Source organism: Ursus maritimus, unplaced genomic scaffold (genome assembly GCF_017311325.1).
Source record: "Ursus maritimus isolate PB19 unplaced genomic scaffold, ASM1731132v1 scaffold_18, whole genome shotgun sequence".
Classification (NCBI taxonomy): domain Eukaryota; kingdom Metazoa; phylum Chordata; class Mammalia; order Carnivora; family Ursidae; genus Ursus; species Ursus maritimus.
This window is the reverse complement of record NW_024424230.1, coordinates 53,172,260-53,191,458: the sequence shown is the minus strand read 5'-3', so window position 1 is coordinate 53,191,458 and position 19,199 is coordinate 53,172,260.

Here is a 19,199-nt window from a genome sequence, read left to right as displayed (position 1 = left end):
GGGCACAGTGAGCCACCCTTATCATTCCCATTGCTCCCCAAATCCAAGTTTCCAGGCAGTAGCCGAGGGTCCACCTTGCAAGGGGGACTTTCTGAGGACAGCATCTCCGGCCTGCTGTTGTAACTCTGTTACAGGGGAGCTGGGGTGGTGATTCAATAGCTATAGCAACATTGAAAACAATTGTTTCAAAGATTTTATCAGATTCCATCAGAGAGAGCTGACGGGAAGAATAAACAGGCTGGAGGTAAGGAATGAAGGAACAGGAAGATATTTTCAAGTCTGAGAGATGAATTACATGGGAAGGTTTTTTGGTGTGTGTGTGTTTTTCCTCTGACAGAAGAGCATTATTTAAGGAGAGGCTGGATGGGAAGGGGAAACATTCTACATTCTGAGTATATTAACTCTGAGATGACAGAGGAATGAAATTGGAATTTTTTTTTTAATCACAAATGAAATACATTCAAGATATTGGTAGACTACATTTAAAAAAAACGGATTCTAATATGACATTCATGTCTATGCTACATTCCTGTGTCGTGCTTATGGAATTGGAGTAAATCACATTATTAAAGAATTAGTGTTAAGAGGGAGTTTTGATTTTGTATTAGCTGTGAAGGACATGCTGTTACAAAACATAATTTTAACATGAAAATGCTATTAATGTTATTAAAAAGTATATATGTTAGGTAATTTTTCTAAGGACCTGAATTAGCTTCTACTTACCACTCATTGAAATTGAGTAATTCTTTACCCGAGTTGTCTAACCTGGTCTTGATTTAAAAAAAAACAAAACAATACACATAAGTAGCTAATTTTAACTTATTTGTTTGTAAGTATTATGTGAATAATAGTAATTATAATAAGAATTCCCTAGAGTTCCACCCCCTACACCATAGGAGAAAGGTCCTGATGGGTATAGATTTAACAGAACAACCTTGGAAATGATGTCTTTGAGGGTAATGTGAAATACTGTGGAGCCTCTTAGTCTTTGTACCAAACCAGTGAAACACTGTGTGTATACAGGCTTCTAGACATTCTAACATAAAATCTCTTTCTCACTAATTATCTATCCAATCTGGGCAGATTTCAGCCATGTAGGAGTATCCATGCCATATCGTAGTGACTTCTGAGAATCCATAGTTCTATTTCCTTCTTGTAGTTATTAAATATTCAAATCCTGATTTTTGCTTTTGAGCAGAACTGGCACCATTTTATTTAGCCAAAGCAGCTTCTCTATATTCCATGTGTGTGTGTGTGTGTGTGTGTGTGTGTGTGTGTGTGTTAAAAAAGCTTCTCTCTTATTTGTGGGGGTAGACAATCTATTAAAGTTTGAAGTATTTTTTTAAAAAGTGGGCTCCACACCCTGCGTGGAGCCCAATGCAGGGCCTGAACTCATGACCCTGAGATCAAGACCTGAGCTGAGGTCAAGAGTCAGGCGCTTAACTGACTGAACCACCCAAGTACCCCCTGGGTAATTTTTAAAATTGCTTATGTGTGTGGGACAAATGGGGATGAGGTGTTTTTACAGTAATATGAACATAACTACTTCATAAATATGTATTGTGGAGATGACATTCTTATGTTACACAAATTGGATGCGTCAGGATTTTAAATGTCACCTTTGGATTTAATGCAAGAAATTCCTGACTGGCATTTTACTGACTTTCCTTAGAAGGGACCCTGTAGCCACAGAAACTTGTTTTCAGCTCCTCGCTGCCAAAGAGGCAAGGTTTCTCTCCTTCCCTCGTCTGTGCCCTCCCAGTTCTCACCTGCCCCTGTTCCCCTGAGCTCGTGCTATCTCTTCTGGATGTCAGGACTCACGGCTGCAACAAGTGGGGGGATGGCATGGAGGAACCCTTCATGCCTCGTGGGGTCACAAAATGGAAGACCAAGGACATGATAAGAGGATTATCTTCTTTATCTTCCATTGACTATCTTATGTATTGTTGATTGTTAAAACCTATATCCTGCATTGCTCTAAAGCACACTTGAGGTAGGCATCCCTGTTATTAAAATAGAATAAATGGTGGAGAAAGTCAGGGTTAAAAGACACTATGGGAGAGAAACAGAAAGCCAGGGCGAGCCAAGTGGGACAGATGCATAGCTCAGGGCCTCGTGCAGTGGACAGAGGTAAGTCTTCGGATTTGGTTCTTAGTTCCTAGCAGTAAAAGTGAAGAGGGAAACATGGTCAGTGATAGATTTGAGACATCTGTAAGATAAAAACCCCAATTTTTCTAATACTAAAACTTAAGAGGAGTTTCTTCCATGGACGCTCTTACAGGGGAACATAAAAGATAATGATCTCACCAGCAACCTTGTAACAAAGGTAGCAAGACTCACATGGCTATGCTAATGACCTCATCAGTATGTACTTATTTACATGATGCAGAAGTCTAATTGAGTAGCTGCAGTTCTAAAATACAAGGGTTCCAAATACACAGTCCTGTCCAAAAGGAAATTTAGAAGACTAAGCATTCCCCATATCCTTCAGGCAATTATATTCATGGATGTATTTCTTCCACCTGGGCTTTATATTCATGGATGTATTTCTTCCACCTGGGCTTTTGATCTAAGAATTATTTAACACAGACCCTTGGTTTATAATCTCTGACTAAAACAGAGAGTGCAGTGTTGATAAAGTATTTGGGACTCAATCAAGGAAGGATTGAGTTCATTTTCTCTAATGAAATTTAAGGACATAGCCCTGAATGGATGGCCGCTGTGGCTTCACTGGGAGATGAGGGAGGACCTACAAACAGGGATTAAAATCTTCCTCCAGAAATAATTCTGGATCCATTTCAAACCAACATGGCTTGTGATTCTAATTGCCTTACCTTTATTGCAGTAATTTGGAAAAATTAAAAATTTGGGCTAGAAATTGTGGAATAACCACATTGCCTAGAAAGGAAATATCATTAAGGCATATGTGTTATGCCCACTGGAAAAGAAATCTTAAAATGCATCATGCTGAAATGTAATTAACTATCCACGAGCTAAGAATCCTTAGGGGCCTAGCATTTGGTACACAATGGACTGAAAGAAATAAACCCTAGAGATGATGCTTAAATTTTGATCACATTCCTTCTCCTTTCAGAATAGAGACAAAGAAACCTACAGACACTTTGCATTCCTATCTCTAAAGAATAATTTTTTAATAGGCAGGCAACTGTACTTGAAAATGGAATTTTATTCAACATTAACCAGTGGTTCAAAGTCAGGAAGTGTTACGCCAAAGTGTATTTCTGATACCTCTTGGAATGCTTCCAAATGTGTCCATGACCACTTTCTGCACAGTACATGACTTAAGAATGCCAGAAAATTTTCACTTTAACCTTTAAAGTGTGCTAGCGTCATGGAGAAGCCCATTACAAAGCAGTGTACATATTAAAATTCTCCCTGTTACTGAACTTATATTCAGAAAGAAAAGTCTCTATAAAACTTGGCATTTGATAAGAAACAAAATACAGACTATTCAATACAATGAAACCTATTTTATTTCAAGGATTACAAAGTTAGATGGAAAATGCTGATAAGGCTCCCTTTCCATAATGACTTTAGTCTGCTCCTTAACCTCTGACATTGCTTGCCACATCTCTGTTACCAGGCAACTGCTGAGCAATAAAACCTGTGTGAGTAAAGAAAGTTCCCAACATAAGAATGAGTTGTATTCTAGAAGCTGGTGAGCCACTTATTTAGAATTTTAAATACATTTTTTTCATGTTAAAATATTGTAAATGGTAGTTGAGTATCCAGACCAGCCATTGTAAGTCTACTTGCCATGCTCTGGAAGTATTGAAAGGCAGCACCTTTCCTATCCAGAACGAATAATCTCATGATTCTCGGCTCCAAAATGCCTAATTCGAGGAAATGAGAAAATGCCCCTGAACAGCCAAAATAGATGTTACAAAGTGCGTGTTCTTGGGCAGAGGAGCAGTTAGGTGAATCTAAGCCACACACAAGAATACCATGTATTCTTTTTAAAAATACAGTTTTAACAGATCTTGTTTTTTTGTTTTTTTTTTTTAAGATTTTATTTATTTATTTGACAGAAAGAGACAGCCAGCGAGAGAGGGAACACAGTCAGGGGGAGTGGGAGAGGAAGAAGCAGGCTCATAGCAGAGGAGCCTGATGGGGGGCTCGATCCCAGAATGCCGGGATCATGCCCTGAGCCGAAGGCAGACGCTTAACGACTGCGCTACCCAGGCGCCCCTTAACAGATCTTGTTCTTTGATTTGAGGAGTGAGAAAGGATGATTCAAGGAGGAACAGGGACAAAAATTAAGAAGTGATTGCTGACAACCTGAATGCAGAGGAAGATACAGAAAATCTGAGACAACTCAAAGCTAGGTTGCTATTGCCGTGTACAAGGTCCTAAGCTCATCTACCATTAGACATCTTGCACTGTGTCTTACCTCCTTATAAGAATTACAATAACCATCCCATCGCCAACAAAAGCACACTCCTTTTAAAGACGAATCTGTGCATTTTATTTATTTATTTTTAAAGATTTTAGTTATTTATTTGACAGAGAGAGAGCCAGTGAGAGAGGGAACACAGGCAGCGGGGGTGGGAGAGGAGGAAGCAGGCTCCCATCGGAGGAGCCTGATGTGGGGCTCCATCCCAGGACTGTGGGATCACACCGAGTCGAAGGCAGACGCTTAACCACTGAGCCACCCAGGCACCCCGAATCTGTGCATTTTAGAAAGTTGGAATCATAAATAGCTAACATTTGCAAGAAAACGGCACTGACTCTAAGTTTTGAAGGGGTACATCTTCAGCTCTAGGCAAAGCTCGTTTAGAGTAACCAAATCCTGAGATTTCTGTGTAGCCGACTTCACTATAGAAATGCAGGAATTTAATTAGACATACGATGTATGAGATGTTGCCATGGAGAAACATATTATGAACTCCAGCTAGGGACACCAGATAAACATCCCCCACTCAGAGGCATTGAAATTTCGCTATAGAAAACTATCTGCTCTTGGGAAATATACAGAAAAGAGAAGAAATGTTCCCAACTTTCTGTAAGAGAAGTACACGTCTCTAGGTTAGTCACCAGGGTGTTGTGAACTGTGTAGAAAACCCATTTGCCCCTAAAGAGGCCAAGAGCATGCTTCCCCTCTCCTCCCTCAGGTGGGCTGCTCATTCACGATGGGAATATCCCTAATCTGAGGACTAATTTGTATATTACACCTCAGCAACATTTTAATCTAATTGTTCACGAGCCCTGCTGATTCTTAATTGCTGTTTTGGTCATGCACACAGCAGTGACAGTAATTCCAAATTAAAAGGTGAGTGATTGGTATTAAGCGTTGGGTTAACTTCACACAGGAATTGCCAATACTTGCTAAAAATATCTGGAGGCAGCCACCACCTCTTTAAGATGCAACCATCTAACTAAAAATGTTCTGCTTACCAAAATGGAGTCTGCTGTTACTGTTTTGTTTCATTATTGCTTCCTCTGGCAACCTTCTATATCTGCAGGACTAATTTTGAGTATTCCCATTCCAGATTACTGAAAATTGTTCCAAAATGCTATGCAGTCTTGTTGAAAGGAAATGTTGCCGAATCAAACCTACAGATTATAATCAAGATACATTTTGTAAAACTGTATTTATGGAAATGTGCTTTGGAGATCCCATAGCCAGCCCTGAACTGAATCTTTACACAGTTCCTCAAGTTTTAATAACTGAAAGTTTGGATTTCCTTTCCTAATTTTTCAGTTCAAGTTTCTTAGAGAATACCTTAAGTTCAAGGCATGTTGGGGCTATGATAGGGCTCTTGGAAGTGTCTGATAAGAAGTGGTTAGCACACGACATTCAAAACCAACTTCTTAATTTGGAAATGCAGGGGTGAAAATTTGGACTTTAAAAGTGAAATATTTAACATGCTTCCGCCATTGCGGAGCCTGGGAATGATTTGAAGGTATACTGCTAGAAGATGCCTTGGGGAAAGTTGCAGGTTCGTTAGTCTCTCCTGTTGACAAACAATCCGTGTCGCCCACAGGTGTTGCACATTTAATCAAGGCTTGCGCATGGGGGCACCTGCAAATCTGGCTGTACCTTTGGGAAATCTGGATCCATATTTCACGTTTAATGTTTCAAAAACTTTCTTTGATATGTCAATAAAGCCTTTCCTTTCTCATATCTTAATTTTTTTTTTTTAAACTATTCAGGGGACTTGGCAGAAGCCATAGTGGAGAGAAAAGGGAAGCTCTTGGGAACGGATGGGATGGTACTCCATTAAGGACCAGTGGTCTTCACACTTTTTGCTCTGTACCACCTACAACAGTTGAAAACTCTGTGTCCCTTGCACATCTTTAAGCTCGCATCTAAAATCTTTATCTTAAATTTACATGGTTTCAATGTAATTTCAGATATCATGCATATATTGTGCTTTTTCTAATCAAATACATCACTCTTTTATACGTACCTTTTATTTTTTTTATTTTTTTAAGATTTTATCTATCTATCTATCTATCTATCTATCTATTTATTTATTTATTTGACAGAGAGAGAGAGACAGCCAGCGAGAGAGGGAACACAGGCAGGGGGAGTGGGAGAGGAAGAAGCAGGCTCCCAGCAGAGGAGCCTGATGTGGGGCTCGATCCTAGAACACCGGGATCACGCCCTGGGCTGAAGGCAGACGCTTAACGACTGAGCCACACAGGCGCCCCTATATGTACCTTTTAAATGCCGCAGCAGTTGGCTATCCATCATCGTCTTTTCAGAAGTACAGGAACAGACTTTTCTTTTACAGATATTTTGCATCATTTCTTTTCCTCCTTAGACTATTATTTCCATTCTACTTCCTGCACAGAATCCTACCCTAATGTATTATTTTTATGCTTGGAAGTATTTTGATTACCTCTCAAAATTCTCTGCAATAAAATGGGTGCGTAAATTGAAATTTGAGCTTCATTTTTCATTTTATGTGGCCATAATATTCTAAGTCTTAGAACTATTTTCTGGACTAAGCAATCAGTATAATTATTAGCAGTAAACACTTTAGTGTACACAACACACATATCTTACAAATTATGATAAATACTAAATATAAAAAATAATCTGTTATTGGAAATTAATCTTGAGTAAAACAAAGAGAGCATTTCCCATTAGTTTGTGTATTTGTGGGTAAATATTATGTATTGCTAAAATGAGACATGGCTCAGCAACATTTTCCTTCCTTCCTCCCTCTTTTCCTTCCTGTTTTCCTCCCTCTTCTTTCTTTTTTTCTTTCTTTCTTTCTTTCTTTCTTTCTTTCTTTCTTTCTTTTTCTTTCTTTTCTTCTTTCTTTCTCCCCTTCCTCCCTTCCTTTCTTCCTTCCTTCTTTCCTTCTTTCTTTCTATCCGTCTATCTCATTTCTTAGATAAGCACAGACAAAATTATTGAGGTACAAAAGTGGATGCAAATGGAGGAAGCTCCATATTACGGCAAATATCCCCCAATTCTTGGAGTTAATCTATTAGCTACTTCATTCTGTCCTTCAATTTGGTTGAAAGGAGAAAATTAGAATTTACTTGAGTTGCAGAATATTTGTTGATCTGTTACCAAGGCAATTCCAATCACTGAAGAAATTTCCCTTGTCCATCTTTTAATGCTCCTTTTTTTTTACCTGCAAAGTTTGCTATCCTGGAAAAATGCTCTGTGGAGATTGGTCCTGGGGGCTGGTTTGCCTTTGCACTGTCTAATGGGAGGAAGGGGCTGCTAAATGGGAGGTAAGGAAAGAGAACCTCAGATGGCTGTTGCTTTCTCAGGCAGATCAGTTTAGGATCTAGAAGTTGAAAATCTGGAAACCGAGTCCCTTAAAACTAGACAAGTGCCAGCATATGCCTTTAAAAAAATTGTATGCTCCCAGAGGTATCCATATTCTACTTTAAAGGCTATTATTGAAGATAATGAATATTTTGCTATGTGATGGTTTGTTTGAGGGAAAAGTTCGGATTATCAATTTAATTGCCCTGTAGATGTCACCATTATTGTGGGGGGGAACCCTATTAGGTAGAGTTCTTATGTCCATGTCCCACCCCACATTGTCTGATGTCTCCCCTCTTCCCTTACTACACAAGCCTTGAAAGGGGCTGTGGGTGGTTGCAGGGGGTTGGGGTGCCATTGGTGGCAGGAAATTCAGTAGGAGTGGAGCAGCTGGGGAAAGGGAGAATTTTTATTTCCTTGGGAATTTAGATGAAAAACTGAGGTGATAAAAGTGAGCTATCTCTACTTTCTGGCCCATTATTTCCAAACTTATTGTTATATATTTAGCCGGGGTGAGGGGCAGAGGGAGAGAGAGAATCTTAAGCAGGCTCCATGCCCTGCATGGAGTCCAATGTGGGGCTTGATCTCACAACCCTGAGATCATGACCTGAGCTGAAATCAAGAGTCAGACACTTGGGGCACCTGGGTGGCTCCGTTGGTTAAGCATCTGCCTTTGGCTCAGGTTATGATTCCAGGGTCCTGGGATTGAGCCCAGAGTCAGGCTCCCTGCTCAGCGGGGAGCCTGCTTCTCCCTTTCTCTCTGCCCTTCCTTCCTGCTCATGCTTTCTCTCTCTCTCAAATAAATAAAATCTTAAAAAAAAAAAAAGTCAGACGCTTAACCAATTGAGCCACCCAGGTGCCCCCAAACTTATTTGTAACTAAGCTCATCTTCTGTCCTTCCTTCTCATTTCTGAGAATGAGAGTCCTTCTTGGCTCACCTATGTTTGCCATCCCACCTCCTCCAGAGCTTTGCCCAGAGACCCACTATCTGTTCCACATTTCAACCTCCCCTTCCCTATGATTCTTTCCCCTTTAAGTATGATTATACTCAAGTCTGTTTCATCCTTTCTTAATAAAAACCTTTTCCCTTATCCATTTCTTGCTAGAATTTTGACTCTCTCCTTCTGTCATCTATTTCCTCATCTTTAAAATGGCAGTAATAATAGCTACATTACACAGTTACTGAGAGAATGATACATGCAAGTTATAAAGCCTATTTTCCCCTGCAAGATGGCAGTAAGTTAGTAATTATTATCATTGGCTACATTTATTGATATTTCAATGTCTGCATTTTTTGACCTCTCTTCAATCCACTGAATTATTTATCCCAAAAACTCAACTGAAATTGCTCTGGCAAGGCCACTTGTGATGTTTATATTCTAAATCTAGCAGACACTGCTCGGTCCTTATTTTCTGGACGATTTAGCTAGCTCTACTCAGTCTTTCTCCCTGACAGCTCCTTCTTGGTTTTCCTCTTGGCAACCCTCTCTGTACCCAACCCTAACCAAAGGCTCCCTCTTTGGCCCAAGTCCTTGTTTTTATCCATGCTGCCTCTGGATGGGGATTTTATACAGACTCATGGTCTTCTCTATAGTTCTGACCTCCCCTGAGCTTCAAGCAAATATTTCACTGATTGTTAGAAATATGTACTAAATGCCCTGTACACCACTTAGAGTCAACATGTACACAACAGAGTCAACATGTACACAACAGAATCTATCACTTATCTTAGAGTCAACATGTACACAACAGAATCTATCACTTAGAGTCAACATGTACACAACAGAGTCAACATGTACACAACAGAATCTATCACTTATCTTAGAGTCAACATGTACACAACAGAGTCAACATGTATACAACAGAATCTATCACTTATCTTAGAGTCAACATGTACACAACAGAGTCAACATGTACACAACAGAATCTATCACTTATCTAACACTCTTTCCAGTCTCTCTTTGCCCCATGCCTCCTTGATAGGTAAATGGCTCCAGTACTCAGTTAGGTATTACCTAAGTTAGAAATCTAGATCCATTACAGATCCTTCCTTTCACAGTGAGTTAACTCAGTCAAACTTTGTGCATCAAGTGGAAACTGTGTCAAGAAATGGGACATCAAATCCTGCCAGGTTTTTTTCTGTATATTTCTAAATCCCTCTCATTTTTTTCCATCCCCACGATTAGTGCCCTGCTAATAACTTAAGAATAATAACTGATTTATTAGCATCAACAGTTATTATTTCATGTTTAAAGGATAGCAAAACTCTTCTCCTTGGTGGCCCTGACACTAACCCACCCTCTATCTCTCTGGTCCTTTCTCCCACATGTCATCAGAACAATGGCTCCAAAATACAAATCTACTATGTTGCTCCCCTCACTAATGACCATCACCCGCAGGTGAAAATTCAAGGACTTACCTTGATATACATAGTCATTGATCACTTAGGCCTTACCTGCCTCTGTTCAGTTGTTTTCCATCTTCTCTTTTCACAGAGTTCCCCATGTTCCTGGCTATTTCGAGGATCCTGTGGCTTTTCTAGTTCAATTGTTCCTTCTGCCTGGAATCCCTTCCCCACCCTCATCTCATCGTTCTTTGCTGTCTAAACTCCTGTCCATCCAGAAACACTCCACTCAGGCTGTGTTAGGTGCTCTTATAATAGTACGTTAGCCGGCCTCCAGCAGAGCATTCCCTGTATTAAATGATTTGTTCTTGTCTGTTCTCCCATTAGACAAGTAGCATGTCTATTTTTCCTTCCGAAACCAGAGACCAGCTCTCTTTTATCTGTTTTTGCTACCCTAACAAGGTACTAAGTCACACAGTGAGTGCTCAATAAACAATCTGGAAAAAAAAAAACAAACCAACAGGGCCAGGAAGTTATCAGGGGGTCTCTGAAAGAATCCAAATTGGTGGTATGCAGGCCAGAGCTTTGACGGCTTCTGTGGGCTTTATGGAGGGAGAAGGTTTGTGCGGGTGGCCAGTCATAGGCTCTTCATTATCATCATTTCCAGTGTTGTTGCCATCAGCACCATTAGCGTGGCTAACACCGATTGGGGTTCGTATAATATGCCAGGGATGTTATTCTCCTCATATGGTTTATTTCATTTAGTCATTCTTTCCAGCTCCCTGAGGTAGGTCTTCTGCCTTGCCCCTTACTTATTGATGAGGAAACTGAGCTTTAGAGAAATTGAGTAACTTGCCCAAGGTCACACAGCTCCTAATTGGTTGAGTGAGAAATGGAACTAGGTCATACGATTCATTCTTCTTTTATCTAAGTTGGCTATGTTCCCCATTTTTGTTACTGAATCCCAAGTTCAGCAGCCCATCACCAGGAAGGCCAATACTCAAGAGACGAGTGTTGACTGGAAAGGAATATGAGCTTTATTCAGGAGGCTGGCCACCCGGAGGCAAGGTTGACTCTTGTCCAAAAGCCAACACTGTGGTTTCTGCCTTGCCAAGGGGGGCTTTAAAGGGCCAGGGGGTCAGTGAGCAGTGAAGGGGCTCAGTGGCCTCTAACATTTGCTGATTGTGTGTAGATTTACTGGTGCCTATTTACAGCTTTCAGTGCTTGAGGGCTGTGCAAAAGGTCTGATTCCTGTTCTGTCATGGGCAAGGGCTTTCTATTCTCCTAGAAAGGAATGTAAGATTTCCAGATACACAGGAAGGTTAGCAAGTCAATGAACTTAAGAACACCTGTTAAAGATCACCCTGTTGGCTAGGAAGATCAAGGCGGCCTCATTTTCATTGTTTAACTTCTGTTCATCCTTCAAGATATAACTCAGTTTACATACACAGCAAGCAGCTAAACAATTTTTCAATCATTTATTTGGTTTTTAACTTTTTATTTTGAAATGCCCTTCAACGGAACAGAGGCGTTGCAAAAGTAATACAGAGAGGATAGCCCCCACCCAGCTACCTCTGGGCTTAACAACTTACATGGGCGTGGGCTAATGATCAAAACTAAGAAATTGACTTTGGCACAATACTATAAACCACAGGCTTTGTTTATATTTAGCAATTTTCCCACCAATGCCCTTTTTTTGTTCCAAGATCCATTCTGAGATCCCCCTCTTGCATGTTAGTTGACTTGCTGGGAGCTCCTTAATGTCTTCTAATCTTGTGTTTCATGGTGCTGACACTTTTAAAGAGTGATGTGTCGGGTGTTATGTAGAATGCCCCTCGATTTGGGTTTGTCTCCTGTTTCCCTATGACTGGTTTGAGATTATGCATTTGGGGGGAGAATCCACATAGGTGATGTGCCCTCTCTGCGTGGTCACAGCTATGTGACTTGTTACTGATGATGTCTGCTTTCTTGGTTAAGGTGATTTCTGCTGGGTTTCTCCACTGGATATTTAACTTTTTTTTTTTTTCGTAATTAAGAAACATTTGGGGGGAGATATTTTGAAACCATGCGACTTAAACTTTCACCCACTGACTTGAACATTCTCTAGGGAATCTTGGCTGTAGCAATTATTCCCGTGGTTTTGTAATGGTGAGGTTTCTATTTCCTTCATTCATCCTGCAAGCATTCGTTGGAATTCTTCTGTAAAGCACAGTTGTTCCTTTCCCTTTTATTTATTTATCCGGTCATTTATTTATAGCAGTATGGTCTCGTGGATATTTACTTTATTCTTTGGGTTGTAATCCAATACTATCCTTATTTAATTTTTTGCTTAAATTGTTTCAGCCGTGACTGTTAGGAGCTCTTTCAGATTGGCTCCTGTGTTCTTCCTATGCACCCCTACCCCCTCTTTAGTGCTTTTTTGCTTTATGGCACTACAGATGCTCCAGGCTAACCACATGAAGCAAATTTTTAAAAACTATTTACAACTGTGTATCATATTTAAAATTTCTCATTGGCCATCTCACTCCGTCTACCACTGGCCTTTCAGAAGCTTGGCACTTCTAATGAAGGATTTGCCTTGTATGGCCATAAGAGAACCATGAAAGATAGTAAGTTCTTTGTTTTTCTTTTCCCGCCAATATAAAGTCTTGGAAATTACTATGTAAAGTATGGAATGTAACATTCAAGTCACATAACAACGCCTGCCATTTAATTTCCTTTCAATAAATGTGCAAATGTTCCTTTTCCTGATCAGTGTACCCGAACAAATGTAGATTTTTGGAAATGGTGCAGCAGGGCATCCTGCAGTGTTCTCTAGAACTTTTAGGATCTGTGTGCTTAATTCCCCTATTTAGATGAACTTGGACTTTACCTGAGGCTCTGCCTTCACTCAGTAACCGGCTGTCTCTTCCTACAGAGTGAATTAGGTTTGAAAAAGTTAAAATTACAAAGTTACTCTTATCAGGTAGGTCATGCCGCCAGAATTGTGTAGTCTTTCTTAATGTTTCTCGGGGGGAGGTTTTTCTGCAAAATTAATTTTAAGGTAGGAATGAGAGTTCTTCCCTCTCAGAGCTCCGGAATCTGGACTAGTGAGGATTGGGATGTTCTCCACCTGTCAGTCATCACTGTTGCTGTGACATTAATCAAGGAACCCATCGAATTTTAAATGTAGCTTTAATCAGCTCTTGTGCTATTTCCATTTTTCTATCACCCATTTATACAAATATCTTGGATTACTTTCAACATCTCTGTAACTCCGAGGTGCAGAAAAACCTACCCCAGTGCACAGATTCTGGGAGGATTTGGAGGGAAAGCAGCAGCATTTTGGGGAAGGCCAATGGAGGTACATATAATTTCACATTGGGATGGTATCAGAGTGTTTGAGCCAAAGATCAAAATAAGATGAAAAGAAACATTGACGTAAAGTTAGGCTAAATAACATACTCGTGCTTTAAAGTGCATAAAGGCAAAATTTTAAATATAATAACCGTTGTCATAATACAGGTGCAGTATAATGAATTTTCTCTGGTCTTACTCGAAAAGCTGTCAATTAGGTGGCAGATGAAAAATATTTTATTTAGATCCCATATAAAGAATCCGAGAGAGTCATAAAAGCATCAGTAATTTTGTTTAGTCTTCATAGATTTTCCTGGAGAGGTAACCAAGTAAAAGCTGCGTGATTGGCATGGACTGCAAGAGGGTTTCAAATTAAACCAAATAACCGTGAATTTATAAACATGTACATTCAGAAGTTCATTTGCAGATTGATTATTTGGAACTCAGCAGACATTGTCCCACGGAAAGACTGTTGTAGTGGTTGGCTTCCGAGGTAATTGGACAAAAGCCTATTTCATCCGCGATACACTTCACGTCTAGATAAACTGTAGCATGTTAATGACACCCAGTTGCCACTGTTTTGCATTGGTGCTATGAAGCTCTGCCTCCGGGGTCCTACCTCTGGTGGCTGTTGAGTTAGCTAGGAATTTACAGAAAGCCCCAGTGGAACATTCTCTGGCCTCCTTCTCATTGTAAAATAGGGGCAAAGGCAGGGCTCTGGTGCCAAAAGCAGAGGTTTCACATTTTGGTACATACTCCAGGGTCTCCATCACTTTGTCTCTCTCATTTTGTATAAAATCAGCATTCTAAATTAGGAAACCAGGGAAAATATCCCTCTCCATTAATTTGTATAAATAGGGCTGTTAATAAGTCCAGACTTAATGATACAAGAACATTCCATGGTGGAAAACATTATCATCTATTCTATTGATCTGCAAATTTAGACTGACTGTGGCTGCCTCAACGTCATAAAAATAAAACTGTAAGGCAAATATTTTGAAGATCGCAGAGTTCTCTACAGGAAAAAAAAATGTTTATTCATCTTCATAAGGAGTATATGCCAAATTATTCTTTTTTGAGGGATTATACAGAAATGATCCTGGAAACTTTCCACTTTAGCAACTATCATTTAATTAATTTCAGGCACTGTGTAATGTTGGCAAGGAAAACCCTCCTAAAGCTTAAAAAATCTCATACCTGATGTAGTCTAATTGAATTAAAGCACGACTGTCAAAGAGTAAGAACACTTGTAAAATATGACTGTCTCTGTCCTGTTGTGCTCTCTCCCAGATGACGATCCTTAGAAAATTAACATATTTGTACATAAATATTAATAATAGGGGCGCCTGGGTGGCACAGCGGTTAAGTGTCTGCCTTCGGCTCAGGGCGTGATCCCGGTGTTATGGGATCGAGCCCCACATCAGGCTCCTCCGCTATGAGCCTGCTTCTTCCTCTCCCACTCCCCCTGCTTGTGTTCCCTCTCTCGCTGACTGTCTCTATCTCTGTCAAATAAATAAATAAAATCATAAAAAAATATTAATAATAGCTAACATTTAAAAAAATTTTTTAAAGATTTTATTTATTTAACAGAGAGAGAGCCAGAGAGTACAAGTGGGGGGAATGGCAGAGGGAGAGGAAGAAGCAGACTCCCCATTGAGCAAATGAGCCCAACGCAGGGCTCAATCCGAGGATCCTGAGATCATGACCCGAGCCGAAGTTAAATGCTTAACCCACTGAGCTACCCAGGTGCCCCTCATAGCAGCTAACATTTATAATGTGCTTACTGTGTGCTGGGCATAACTGGAATAGCTTAACGTATGTGTTTGATTCTTGTGTGACTCCATAAAGAGGATGATGTGGTCATCCCCACTTTGCAACTAAGATACTGAGGCCCTGAAGGATAACTCACTATCCAGCCAGAAGATTCCAGAACCAGGTTTAAACTCCACTCTTCAACACCTAGGCTGGGCAGCTTTTCTATAGTTAAGTATAATACATAATTATTCTATGTATCACCAGCTTAAATTCTCCACATAGGCATACTGGTATGTGGATACAAAGGCCCTTATCTGTTGCTCACTTCCAGGTTTTTATTAAGCCCATTTCTCCTTCCTATTTGAAAGGGTTTCATAATGGTTCTCTTAAGCATTGGGGATTTCTGTACATTTGCAAAACCCTGTTCCTAGCGGTTTAGGCCCTAGGCTCCATTGATTCTGCATATCTGTTGCAGTGTTCTGTTTTTGTATTGATTAAAAGAAGTTTGAGTATTATATGATAAATTTCAAAAAACCCAAATATACCAGAGTGCACTCATTCAAAGGAATGCTGACTTTCTGGAGAGGAGAGACATTCAAGTAAATACCTCTATGCAGATAAGTACAGTTCTACTGTTTATCTGGTTAGGACCGTGGGCAGTTCCCTAACCTGTCATCTGTAAGATGGGTATAATAGACTTAAGGATATTTTGAATCCGGAGTGAGAAAATGTGTGTCAAGTACTGACGAGCGCCTGGCGGACAGTAAGCACTCAACCAATGAGTTATTTTTGTGGGTGGAGGTGGTTCTGTTGCTCAAGATCTTTTTGGAAGTACTTGGGAACTTCCTTCTAAATTAGCACATTAAACTGTCCTCAGAATTCTGTTGAGTGTGTTCATAGTTAAAACTCAGGGTTTTGTTTTGGTTTGGTTTTGACACTCTGACTCCACCCGACCCCCTTATTCATGAGCCTGTGCGAAATCATCTTGTCTCCTTCAAAAAACCCAATCCATCTTCAACCACGTGAGGACTTGCAGGTTTGGAAGTGATTCCCAAATAATGAGGCATATGCTCTGCAAAGAACGTCTCAAATAAGTGCCTTAAAAATGCTTCTAGCAATGGCTGCAAGACTGGAAAGGAAAAAACAACATATTAGGACCAGCACACATGCTAACATAGAACTTCTTTATTTAAAAATACGAGGTCTGTTCCCTTCGAGCAGATCCGAGTTCCTGCACTTGCCCCATTTCCATCGGGCAGTGTAACCACGTCAGCAGCCCCCGCGGATTAGCCGTTAAGGGCTCCTGGCTGCTGCTTTCCCAGCCCATCTGTGAAGTGGATTTATAAGTCCACCCTCCCCCCCAGGGCTGAGAGGCATCCTCCTTCACTTTGTCAAGTGGGCTAATTCTCCAAGGGCACCCCTGCTCCGCTTCTGCACCCTGGAGTCCCCTGAGGTGAGACTGCGGGAGGGAGGAGGCCTCAGGGCCCGCCGGGCGGCTGCTGAGGAGAGTGGCCTATTATTGGGAGCTGCCGGCCTAACTGCAACACCATCATAGGACACTTAGCTTACTAAGTGCTTCTTAAGTCCATTATTTCATTTAATCCTCTCAATAGTCCTTGAAGCAGGTTTAGTCATTCAGTTTAGAAATGAGAAAGCAGGTAAATGGAGATGAGGCAACGGGGCCTAAGCCAAGGTTCGGCGCTGGCGCACCGAGGAGCCAGTGGGCTGACGCGAGGCCTCACGCTCTGTCCCCCACGTGGGGCGTTGGGCAGACAGACAGACTCCCGGTCTGCCCGGCCTTCCCTCAGCCCATCCCTGATGTCTGATGTAGAAGTCTCATTTTTCTGCCCTTTAATTTCTCTAACAGGATTAATCACTGACATCCAGAGACCAAATGGGACCCAGTGGTGAAGTCCAGAGGCTGATGCTCTGCTCTGGGGGACATTTGGGTCATGCTCCCCCCTATACTGGTAGCATTTCTGGTGTCAGATGTCCCTACTCCAGCCACAGCGCTAGGAAAATGGCAAGGTTTTGGTTTCTCCTCAGTCCCGGTTCAAAAAATGAAGCAGATAAATATGTGAGTGCCCTCTGTGAGCCTTACTCAATGTCCAAGAGCAGAAGAGCCTTGTTGATTTGGGGTCTATGCTTTTCCTTTTCCTTTGTGTCCAGCAGAAGTAGAGAGCCCCTCACCTGCATAGGCAGACGCCTAAGTAGTATGGGTGGTACTAGTGCCCATCATGACAGTCCACGGGGCTTTAGTTTTCATAGATGTTCACTGAGTGTCTCCTGCGTGCCAGGCAGTGTGCTAGCGGGGGACACGCTAGTGAGCGGAAGCAACCCTAGTCCTCAGTCTCATGACGGGAGACGGGGGTTCCTCCAATAATCCCGCACACACAGTGCATAGTTGCACTGGGGGCGGTGCTGGGAAACAGAGGGACTGGTGCCGCCAGAGCCCCCAATGAGGATAAGTGACCTAGTTAGGGGGTGGAAAGGTGACCAGTCTGCCCAGAGCAGGGGGAGGGGTATGGTTCAGGATCCTGCACTAGAAGGTGTCATCCTTGCCCTGGGAACAGTGAGAAGGGAGTGTGCTAAGCAGGGGGCCACAGCATTGGTCTTACAGCTCTGAGAGTTTACGCATGTCCCAAGTCCCCATGTCCAGGCAGGGGGTGGAGTGAGGTGGGGGAGGGGAGGCTGGATTAGAGACCTGACAAAAGTTTATTATAGAATGGAGGGCGAGGAGGACAGATCCAGGAGATTAAGGTAGAATGCAAAGGACTTGGTAATAGATCTAATAAAGGGGGTTGAAGGAGAGTAAGGTGCCAGGAAGATACCAGGGTTTCTGACTTTTTTTTTTTTTTTAAGATTTTATTTATTTATTCGACAGAGATAGAGACAGCCAGCGAGAGAGGGAACACAAGCAGGGGGAGTGGGAAAGGAAGAAGCAGGCTCGTGAAGCCTGTACTGTGTTTTTCCATTTGGGGCTGATGTGGGGCTCGAACCCATAATGCCTGATGTGGGGCTCGAACCCATAATGCCGGGATCGCGCCCTGAGCCGAAGGCAGACGCTTAACCGCTGTGCCACCCAGGCGCCCCAGGGTTTCTAACTTTCATGACTGAGGATTGGTGGTGTCATTCACTAAGCTCTCTAGTACTGAGCGCTAGTTATTTTTTCATTTTTTTTAAGGATTAATGTGCCATGCTACTCATTCTGGAACATACAAATATTAGTAAGAGGTGACTTGCTGCCCTCACAGAGCTCACAGTCTAGCAGTGGGGGTGTAGGGAGTGGTTTAGATTTTCGATCTCCTAAAATTTGTTTAAATTATGGCTGTTGCATAAAGTTGGCAATGGTAATTAACACACAGATACCCTTCCAGGGGGTGGGAGGCCTTGGAACTTGGGTGCTCTGGCAGAGGAAGAGGCTGGGGATGAGGAGACATTCTTGGCAGATGAGGGAATGGCCTGGTGACCTTGGAAAGGCACCATGAATCACTGAATAAAACCTTAACGCAGACCAAATGGAAAAACACAGTACAGGCTTCAAGCTTGAAATTACTGAATCGAAAACTCATCTTTCATGGGCATGCCAAGTGCAATCAAAAGAAGTGAGCCATTTATTGGGCACAAGTGGGATGAGAGTGATTCGTGAAGACAGAGGGTACGTTGCAACTTCTTTTCCTTCAGCAGCCTCTTAAATTCACTGCCTGATTGTTGCTAAATCTTTATAAGTATCACCATGGCAACCATTGATATGAAAAATAATATTAGCCTGGACACTTCCGCTTCGGTTGATCTGACATTTTCCGCCGCTGTGGTCAATTTCATTGTTTGCGCAGATGAGGAAAGAGGGTCCTGCTTGGATCCTGTCATGTTTTCTTTTGTCCCAAGAAGATGAGTGCTGGTTAAATCTCCCCTGATGTTAAGAAATGACCCAGTGGCATTTAAGGAGGGGTGGATTTACCATTGTTTCATCTCTGAGCACGTGGTGGGAGAGGCACCCAACTGGCGTCA